This window comes from Hordeum vulgare, chromosome 2H (assembly GCF_904849725.1).
Source record: "Hordeum vulgare subsp. vulgare chromosome 2H, MorexV3_pseudomolecules_assembly, whole genome shotgun sequence".
NCBI classification, from domain to species: Eukaryota; Viridiplantae; Streptophyta; class Magnoliopsida; order Poales; family Poaceae; genus Hordeum; species Hordeum vulgare.
Window position 1 is genome coordinate 226655634 of NC_058519.1, and position 11068 is coordinate 226666701.

An 11068-nucleotide genomic window follows, 5' to 3' on the forward strand; every position below is an offset into this window, starting at 1 on the left:
GAACCTATTTGTTTTTCTGTTTAACAACCAATTAAATGCATTAGTTCAGATCTGGACAGAATTGTAAATTAACATGTGAGGTCGTCTCGGAGATGCTATATGTCATTTCCGACCTCATTTAAAATGTCTAGATAGGTAGTTTAATTTCCGCTCCACCTCTTGCATGTTTAACCACATTTAATATTGTCGTGTATCTAATCGGGATAGAACTAAATAATAAACGTGGAGTTTCGTCAATATGCAACTCGTTGCATATTGAACTTCACTTAATGTGTAGTGTTTGATTATGTGAATTGTCATGCCGTGACTTGCATGTATTCAGTAGCTCATGCATCATATGTGTTGTGCATCGTGTGGTGAATTCGTGTGTTGATTCATGTTCCCGGTTTGCTTCGTCTCGATAGAGTTCCGCAAGCGTGTCGGAATGTGAGGACCCGTTCGACTACGTCGGTTCGTTTGCTTCACGGAGTCGTTCTTCTTCCCAGCGGGATCTCAGGAAAGATGACCATTTCCCCAGATACCATTACTATCATTGCCATGCTAGTTTTATCGCTTCTATCGATGATGTCTCGTTGCCTACCACATGTTAAATATCAGCCTCTCAACAATGCCATGAATCCTTCAACCTGTTCAACCTAGCAAACCATTGATTGACTATGTTACTGCTTGCTTAACCATATGTTAGCGTTGCTAGTTGCAGGTGCTTTGCTTCCATGAGAAAGCATGGGTTCCTTGTTATATCACCATATTAATGCTATTTAATATAATGCACCTATATACTTGGTAAAAGGTGGAAGACTCGGCCTTTCTAGCCTGGTGTTTTGTTCCACCTTTGCCCCCTTAGTTTCCGGCTACCGGTGTTATGTTCCATATTGAGCGCTCCTAACACGATCGGGGTTGTTATGGGGACCCCCTTGATAATTCGTTTTTGATTAAGACTGGTCTGGCAAGGCCCAACTTTGGTACTACATTTGCCTAAACACCTAATAAAATTGCATAGGGACTTTCCGGACCCCGAGGATAATTTAATCAACCCCCGGGCCAGTGCTCCTCATGAGTGTTGGTCCAAATTGGCAGACTACGGGGCCACCGCGGGGCAACCCGAGGTTTGGTACTCCTAGTGTGACCCATCCATCGTGTCCTGAGAACGAGGTACGCGACTCCTATCGGGATTCCGGTGATGCTTTGGGTAATCTCAGAGTTGAGGTTTTCCACTAGGGAATCCGACGAGATCGCGAGCTTCGTGATTGAGGATTTCTATGCGGCTTGTGGTAATTTGTGATGGACTACTTGGAGCACCCCTGCAGGGTTAAATCTTTCGGAAAGCCGTGCCCGCGGTTATGTGGCAACGTGGAAGCTTTGTTTAACACTGGTTCTAGATAACTTGAAGTTAACTTAATTAAAATTGGCCAACTGTGTGCGTAACCGTGACTGTCTCTTTCGTGAGTTCCTTCTCCGATCGAGGACACGGTGGGGCTATTTCTGACGTAGGTAGGTGTTCAGGATCATTCATTTGATCATCAGTAGTTCACGTCCGCTATGCGTAGATCTTCCCCCTCTTATTTCTGGTACTCGTAAGTTAGCCACCATATACATGCTTAGCCGCTGCTGCAACCTCACCACTTAACCATACCTCACCCATTAAGCTTTGCTAGTCTTGATACCTTTGGAAATGAGATTGCTGAGTCCCCTGTGGCTCACAGATTACTACAACACCAGTTGCAGGTACAGGTAAAGGTTACTTGACACGAGCGCGTTGATTGTTCATTTGAAGTTGCTTCTTCTTCTTCTTCTTCGTTGATCTAGGATGGGTTCCAGGCCGGCAGCCTGGGATAGCAAGGATGGACGTCGTTCTTCTTTTCTCGTTTGTTTTCGTCTGTAGCCGGACCCTGCTCTTACTATTGATGATTATGTAATGTACTGATGTGACTCTGATGTAGCTTGTGGCGAGTGTAAGCCAATTCTATTTTATACCTCTTCTTTTTAGTACATGTACTTGTAACGATATCCATTCTTGCGACACGACAAGATGCGCTTCTATCCCTGACGAGGCCTTCATGCCAAATTGAGGATAGGGTCGCATCTTGGGCGTGACACAACTCTGCTCAATCTTTCCTTCACCGCCGCAATCATGCCGAAGGGCAAAACCTCCAAGCTTGAGCGCGCCAAGAAGGGCGACAAGGGGAGAAAACCCGGTCGGACCGCAGTGCCGCCAGGGTGGATACACGGGGACTTTCTCCCGTCCACTGTGACAAAAGAGGACGTCTTGGCTCTCGTTGAGCACGGGATGGTGGCCAGCCGCGAAGGCAGGAATAAACTTGAGGTGTGGCGGGTTGATAAAACAAAAAACAAAGTAAGTTGCATTGGTTCATTAAATTACTACTTTTTTTGTCCCAAAATAAATGTCTCAACTTTATACTAAGCTGAAGACACTCATTTTGAGCGAAGGAAGTGTTATTTTGTGTTCAATAAGTACAATATAATTTAACAATGGAAAAATTAAAAAGTAGCCACTCAAAATACCTTACTAAGTGAATATTATATGGATAATTAATCAGAAATTTATGCAATGCATTAAAGATCATGAAAGCCAAGAGGAAACTTTGAAATCTTCGCAAAAAAGAAAGAATGCGGAAACTTTGGAAAAAAAAGGAGTTGAGTTCGAGCTGTTAGTGGCTCACACTTTGACGAAAATGCGACGTATTTAAATCTGTAACGAAATCAGTGAAGCCCAGAGGAAACAAATAAATTATCGAACTGACCAGGTCTAGCAGGAATTCAACTCTTTTTCTTTAACAAAACCAGGCATCAGGCCCACCAATCGAGCACTCACCAGGCCCATCACGGTAATCACACACAAGCACCGACCAGGCGAGCTTCTTTTCCGGTGCGATGATTTCCATTTCTTCAACTGCAGCCAACGACTGCAGAACAACTCAACATATAAAACTTTCAACTGTATATTGTAAATACCCAGTATTTGAGCAAAACTTTAGGTATGGCAGCTGCCAAACCTTGCCAAATACCTGAATCCGCCCTGATGGTGGCGGAGAACTCATGGAGACTGCGAGGGGAGGAGCTTGAGCCGGCACCTCGCGAGGGGGAGCGGGTCCTTCTCCTCACTCATGTCGAGCGAGGTTTTTCTCTGCCTCCACACCCTTTCTTTCGTGGCTTCCTCTTTTATTTTGGGATTCAACTTCATCATCTTCCTTCCAACACTGTTGCATACCTTTCCGCGTTCATCTCTCTGTGTGAGTGTTTATTGGGTTGCCCTCCTCATTGGGGGTTGTTCAAAAACATATTTACTGTCCGATCTCAAACAGTGAAAAAAGCGAATCCCGGAGACACTCGAACCAATGTTATCCAGTTGTGCGGTGGTTTAGGGATTCAAAAAAAGAATAGGAATACTTATCCTCCGATGACCCTCCCTGAATTGGTTCGGAACTGACAGCTGTCATGGTTCTACTGCAATGATATTGCATCTCCGAACATGTCGACTGGCCTTCCTCCTTTCACCTTAGATCGTTCGACTGCCCCTAGAATATTGACTATATTCGAGGATGAGAAGGGAGAAGTGGAGATGTTGGCGGGTGAGGTGATTAACTTGGTTAGAAACGGGCTGACTGGTATGGACCTGCTGGAGACGTTTCTCAGTCGGCGCATCCACCCCATTCAGGCGATGGACCATGCCATGTGGCATTACTCTGATTCTAAAGATTCCACTCGGTCACACCCAGAGGAAATTGATCAAGAGACGGTAAGCCAGTGGATCAAAAACATCACTGGTCCTTGTGACAACCCCGTGGGATCCAAACGAGTCGCGCCATATTCTGCTGAGAATAAGCCACAGAAGTTGGTACGTTACATCTTTTCCGATTGTGCTCATGTCTTCGTCGAGTGACTGAATATTCGTCCGATTGACTCTGTTGTCTTTGTTCTTTGTAGGAATGGACTTTCTATGCCCAACGGGGAGCAGTTTGATCTTGTGGCAGAAAGTGAAGGTGGTAGCACCGAGAGTGAATATGTTGATGATAGCGAGGAAAGCCAAGATGCTTCAGAGGACGGTGAAGAAGAAGAACAACCTCCTCCACGCCATGAGCCGCGAACTAAGCAACGCCACGACCCATCAGCTGCACCGAGCAAAGAAGTCGCCTCCAGCAACAGAAATGTAAAGCGGGACCGAGCCGCTGCAACTGACTTTGCGGAGAAGGCAATCAAGGTTCGTTTTTACATTAGATTGCATTTGTTCCAGATAGTAGTCGTGCTACTTATCTGTACCGCTCAGGCCTAAGGGGCAGTAAAACTAGCCAATTATTAAGGCAATGTAAATTGACATACTAAATACAGTTCTGATCGCAGCCAAACTACTTGAAAAAGACACCATCATGAGCCTTAAAACAGTGAAACTTTGTATTATTCTGTCAAGGGCATAATAATTAATAAGTAAGGCTGACTATATAGTAAGTACAGTTTACATGTACTCCCTTCGTTTCTTTTTAGTCCGCATATAAGATTTGATCAAAGTCAAACTTCATAAACTTTGACCAAATTTATAGAATAAAATATCAACATTTATAATATTGAATCAATATTAGTAGATGCACCATAATATTATTTTTCAGAGCATATAGGTTTAGTATTATAGATGTTGATAACTTATGATATATATTTGGTCAAACTTTGTATCACTTGATTTTGACCAAATCTTATATGTGATAGATCCCGTGGATCTTAGGCTAGATGTGTTCGGAATGAGATAGTGATTAATACCTTGTAGCGTGCTCGACGAGCTCCCTCCTGCTACCGTCGTGAGATGGTGACGACGCTGGGGAAGGAGAGAGAGATATGGTAGCGGCGGTGATGGACTTCCCATCGCTTCAGTGCATCCCTCTAGATCAGATTAGGGTTGAGAGTGGGGAACCAATGGTGGCGGCGAACCTCGTAACCCGTGCCATGGTCCCCACCTCCTCTATATATAGCACTGCGCGTCAGGGGCCCACCAGCCTTGCTTGGGCTCGACGCCCCCGATCAGGGCGTGAGTCAAGGTCCAATGGGCCGTTGGGCCCATTGGGAAAGAGATCAATCTAACATTCCCCCCCTTGATCTCATCATATACTTTTAACTTTACCCGTTTCGTAACAAATCAATACATAGGGCATGTTTCATCGTCACGGCTCAATTGCCGATGGAATCAGACAGCCACAATGTACCTCTCTAATTTGAGACAGATTCTTTAACCTTGGGCCCTTTATTGTCCGAAAATATTATACTATACCATAAAACCCATGTCGATTGTGTGTTCTACGAACACACTAGGCGGTAAGCCTTTGATAAGCAGATCTGCAAACACTTGTTTGTTGCTTTTATGCTTCAAGCATTTTTTCATAATTCCGGACTTTCTCCTTCACAACACGTAACTCTTTGTCAGTGTGTTTGGCATCAACACCTGACTCATTGTGATAAGAGCGAAATATCTTAAAATGGTTGTCGTTGTTGTCAAACATTATCAACTCCGGGTACAGGTAGCCTTAACCAATTTTTCCTGTCCCTCAGCCTCATATCAAGTAATAACATATCATTGCATCACATTGACGACAATTGTTTCACTCATTTGGAGATTTTCCACACAAAACTCCGAGTATGAAAGTTAGCGACAATTGTGGATTTCGCTATACATTTCACAAGTCCTGCCTTTGTACTCACAATCTTTTGAGAGCACTTATTTCTTTCAGCATGAGGCCGATATCTTTGATTCCATTCCATTGATTTATCTATGGACTGGACATTTCCAAAACAACCCGGATATATACGTGAACTGTGTCAGGGTAATATCTTGAGCTTCCAACAACTGAAGCATATGGTACCATATTCGTTTACAATCTCTTCTTATTAGCTTTTGAAACACCATAGTTTCTAGTTCCATTGCCCTTGACTATAAGAACAGGCGTAGGTTTTCTCGTATGCATACTTTAGAGATATTTCTTAGCATGTCCATGCGACATTCCTAATACCCCCTTTTATTCTTTTGAACTTTGAGGACAAGAACTTCTTTTCTCCTCCTGTAGTAGATTGACATCACCACTTGCAAGTAGGACATCATCCACATGCATAGGAACTGGGAAACGAATTTCCCATTCTATAACTTTGCATGAATGCAATTGTCCTCTCATTTTATTTGCACAAAATCTTTCGATTTAAGTCATGTTTTACACCTTTACATATTTCCTTTGGAGTCACGTTTGCCTTGTAGACCCTTCATAAAGTCTATGTTAGTGAAATTCAAATGGTGGAATTTCACTAACATAGACTTTATAGTAATCACAAGTATCTGATTTTCACATTCCTAGAGACCATCAAAATCTCAAGTACTGGCACTCCTTTCATATGGGGTTGTCGTTGCTCTGTCATTGCCAAGAGGCAAATTATTTCTATAGTCACCCATTTCCAAAAGGCAATAGGTTTTACAGAGACCTGTATCACAAGATCCCTTGTAGAGCTAACAACAGGTGTTGTATAGGTCATACAACATGCTCCCTCAGATTACTCCATCTTCAGTGAAGAAATGGCGTATCTTTAAACTTTCTTCTTTATGGCACTTTAAGCACCACTGTTATATTCCTTAGTCTACTTTCGGAACTATAAAAGATCCGAAAATACAACTATTTCTTTTCTTTAGGGGTATCATAATGACGGTATTCAGATGACTGTCGTACTCCCCTTGACAATCACATTCTTCATTAATGGATCACTTTAGATGCATAATGTGCATCACATCATCTAAAGTACAGAGGAGTCATGAAATACACTACAATGTATTTCATGTCTCTATTTCCCCCTCGAAATGTGGCAAGAACTTTTCTGCCACAATTTCGAAACCCATTCATAGTTCTTGTGAAATGAGGAAACTTCGATTATCTAGCTCATTCATCTTATCACTTCATGTAAAATGAAGTTATAAGTTAACTAGTATGGGAGTACTTTTTCCTCATTTCATTTCAGAAACTCAACAGAGTTCTTTATAGTTGTCACTTTTTGCAAGTCACACTTGCATATCATTCTTGTCTTTAGGTTCGTCTGTTACTTTTATCCTTTCTGGATTTAGTGGTTGCATAATGACCGTTACACATAAGGTGTACGGTCGATACTAGCAAAGCTTAATAGTTACTCCATACTTTTCTCCCATAGCGAGACACATTAACCGCACACGAGTCATCATAACTTTCTCCTGTCATACAGGATAAGGCCTTTGCCAAAATTTCTCCCGCCATACACGGATTGTTGACATAATACAATGTGAACTTTACCCGGTTACGCAGGCATTCTTCTCAGACTTTTCCCGCCATGTGGGTAATTCCCTTTAAGGGACATAAATGCCATAGTTGGCTCTTTTGACTGCATCAAATTCAGAAATATATCGGAATTATCTTTGACACACATGTTTGATCCGACGTTGGTCAAATTCAACATGCATGTTGTTTGTTTCATTTCAATCACGTTGACTGAAAAAAGGAGACTTCATCATAGAGAGTACATGAAAGATATTCGTCAACCAAGACTCTCAATGATCTATCTATTTTATTTTCTTGAATTAATATCCAAGAGTTCTTTTCTTGTGAAGCCATTCTTTAGAGATAATTTATTTCCTCAAGTTATGACCTTTCTTTTCCATCTTTCGGGTCACTAGTACCCAAAACATTCGCTTTCATGAGTGAAAGCTTGAATAACTTTTAGTCTGAGAAAACTTAGCCAATAAACAACGGTAATGAGCATAAAATAACCCTACATTGATCTGATTAAAATCATGCACATTAAACCTTTTAAAACTTTCTGAAATATTTTAAATCACTGTGGTGGCAGAATTAGAATAAAACATCATCCTTCTACATTAATTCCATACCACCGTTGGGCAGAAATGGAAATAATGCTTATAACTCATAAACAATGTGATGATAGTATTCTTATTGAACAACTTTGCTAAGAAATAATCATCATCATTAACCATATTGCGGCAGAAATAGAAATATGCATTTCTCTATCTCTGCTCCGAAAATTGATCACTTTGATACAAAATTTACGAGAGATTTAAGCTTTAAACATAAGACGACTCATACAATTGTAGTATTGTTATCATCAACGTTGGTGAGAAAATAACAATACCATATTTAACTTTAAAAACAAACATCATTCTGTTGTCATAGCCGAAACTGTTTGAATCTTATTTCACCCACGGGAAAAAATCATTGCTAAGAACAATTCTTCCAATTAAATTTTCCCGTTGGTTCGAATTTAATTGGAGGATAAAATCTTTTTACTTTGCAGCGGAAAAACATGAATATGAAAATTCATACACCTTTACAGAAAATTATTCTGTTAAAAATAAAAAATTCATGAACTTTATTTTCCTTTTATAAAATCCATGAACTTTTCTCTTTGTGAAAATATTTCTTTTATTTTCAGAACCTTTTATTTTTATTTTCAGAAAAATTATGTTACTATTACAGAAAAATATTCTGCCATAATTAAGAAATTTATGAACTTTATAATCCCCTTTATAAAATCCATGAAAATTTCTTTTTCTGAAAATCTTCTTTTACTTTCAGAACCATTTATTTTTTTCTTTTCAAAAATAATAATATTACTTTTACATAAACTTTGAACATTTTCTTTTACATTTTCTAATCATGTTTTCATAGGAAAAAATTCCTAGAAAGGTCCTTTTAAATCTGCCTAAAAGACAGAGGCAGAAAAAATGCTTTAAATAAAAAAGCAACAGACTTGGGCCAGCCTGTGGCCTCGGCCCGCCACCAGGTGTGCCTGGCGTGCGCGCCTCCCTTCGGCCCGTGGCCTGGGGCTCCTACCGCTGGCTGGGCCGGCCTGTGGCCACCAGCCCACAACTCCTGCCGGCCCGAGTCGAGCCTAGGGTTTCATGGGGGATCGACCGGGGTCGTCGTATTCAATCCGACGGTTGCCCGTGGTTGTCGGTTGGACAAAAGGGGAGGAGTCGGCTGGGGAGGGAAACCCTAAGCCACTTTGCCCCAGCCCGCCGCTCTCCCTCTCGTTCTCTCCTCCTGTCTCTCTCGAGAGAGCTCGGGACCCTCCTCTCGCCGGGGTTGGCCGAGCGGTGGCCGGACCTTTCCCTCGCGCGGTGGCATGTATGCCCCGCCGAGGAGGTCTCTGGTGCCCCGCCAGACCTCTCGAGGGAGTGGTGGTGCCTGCCGGCCACTTCTTGCGCGGAGGCTACCATGCCCCGCCGAGATTTGGCTTCTTGCCGCCTCTAGTGGCGCCTGCCGGCCACTTCTTGCGCGGAGGCCACCATGCCCCGCCGAGATCTGGCTTCTTGCCGCCTCTCTTCCTCCCCCGGAGCCACGACGTTCCTCTCGCCGGCTGCGCACACTCCTCGCGTTGGGTGCGCCGCCGTCGAGCGGAAGGCCGTGGTTCGTTTTCCATTTTCGTGTTCGTGTCGGCATGTCTTGTCGGCTCCGCCTCTGTGCCTTTGCCGGCGCGTGCGAGCACCTTAATGGTGAACGCACCACCATCAAGGGCGCGGTGGTGATGCCCTTTGCCCCGAAGGGCTGATGCTTTGCTTTGCATGTTTCCCCCTTGCTTTTGCTTTTCTTTTTCGGATTCGATCCGATTTCCTTCTTTTCGTTTTCGTGTTGGATCTTGATCCGAACTTTGCCTCCGAGGAGGTAGGTTCTTCTTCCCCACACCTCGGCTTGCCGATGCGTGTGGGGATCGAGAGGAACAGGCGCGGCCTCGTGGCGGCGCTTCTTTCCCGACGAGGCCCGAGGCCATCTTCGGTGTCTTTGCCCATCTAGGGTGCTTTTGGGGAGGGGGATCCTTTGCTTTCGTTTTCATCTTGCAACCGTAACACATCTGAAGCCTTGTGGCTCATGATATCATTGATAGATCCCGTGGATTTTAGGCTAGATGTGTTCGGAATGAGATAGTGATTAATACCTTGTAGGTGCTTGATGAGCTCCCTCCGGCTACCGTCGTGAGATGGTGACGACGGTGGGGAAGGAGAGAGAGATATGGTAGCGGCGGTGATGGACTTCCCATCGCTTCAGTGCATTCCTCTAGATCGGATTAGGGTTGAGAGTGGGGAACCAGTGGTGACGGCGAACCTCGTAACCCGTGCCATGGTCCCCACCTCCTCTATATATAGCACTGCGCGACAGGGGCCCACCAGCCTTGCTTGGGCTGGACGCCCCGATCAGGCCGTTGGGCCTATTGGAAAAGAGATCAATCTAACAATATGCAGATTAAACAAAAGGAAGGGAATATCTCAAATGTGGATTATGCTTTGTACACCAATCCTGCAGGTTATGCTGGAAGCTATGGAAATCCTAATGCCAATTATGCTGCAAATCCTTACAATGTTGGATACAGCATGAATCAAGTATGCTTTGTTTTCTGAGACATTCTCTTTTGTATCCTTATTTCAATCCGCGTCTCAGATGGCATCTTTATCTCAGGCAAATGCTACCGATTCTGGTTCTCAGTATGGAGCTGGTGCGGCGCACAGTTTCTGGGGCGCCTATGACATGCAAAGAGCTGCAGGACGGAGATGACTGCCGACATCCTCCTCCTTTTTCTTCTTAAATCGGTCCTGTTAGCGAAGTACCAAACGCAGATTTCTGGCACAAACTGAATTTCTGTGCAGCGTTGATTTATGACTAGTCAGATATGCCTTGTGTATTTGTTGACCTTTATCTGAGTGAGTTACATGCTCAAGCATGTTACGGTAATCTAGGTTACTGCAAATTTGCATTTTGTGTACATGTGCTCTTTCACCTAATGCAGTTGTCATTACTTTGTTCACTACAAGCATCTTTTCTCGGTGTTGCCGTTACCATTGATGTAACAAAAAAGCTGACTTGGATGCCTCATGTCAGTAAGAACCTGGGTGGTGATCAACGACTAATGGTGACACAAGTTAAATCCACTAGTTCCTTTTTTTTCTTCTACCTCAAGAACAATGGTGTAGAATCATATCCAATCATTGGATCATGAGAGGAGAAAGGAAATAGTATAGTAGTGCTGGCATACACTGACTAAAATTTGT

At 43.3% G+C, this 11068-nt stretch overlaps 1 long non-coding RNA gene across 1 annotated transcript; it reads left to right on the forward strand.

Moving 5' to 3' along the window:
• Positions 1-4206: 4206 nt before the first annotated feature.
• On the forward strand, positions 4207-10824 carry LOC123429966. Its single transcript, XR_006622798.1, has 3 exons — positions 4207-4219; positions 10326-10402; positions 10479-10824. It is a non-coding gene; the product is annotated as an uncharacterized LOC123429966 (long non-coding RNA).
• The last annotated feature ends 244 nt before the right edge of the window (positions 10825-11068 follow it).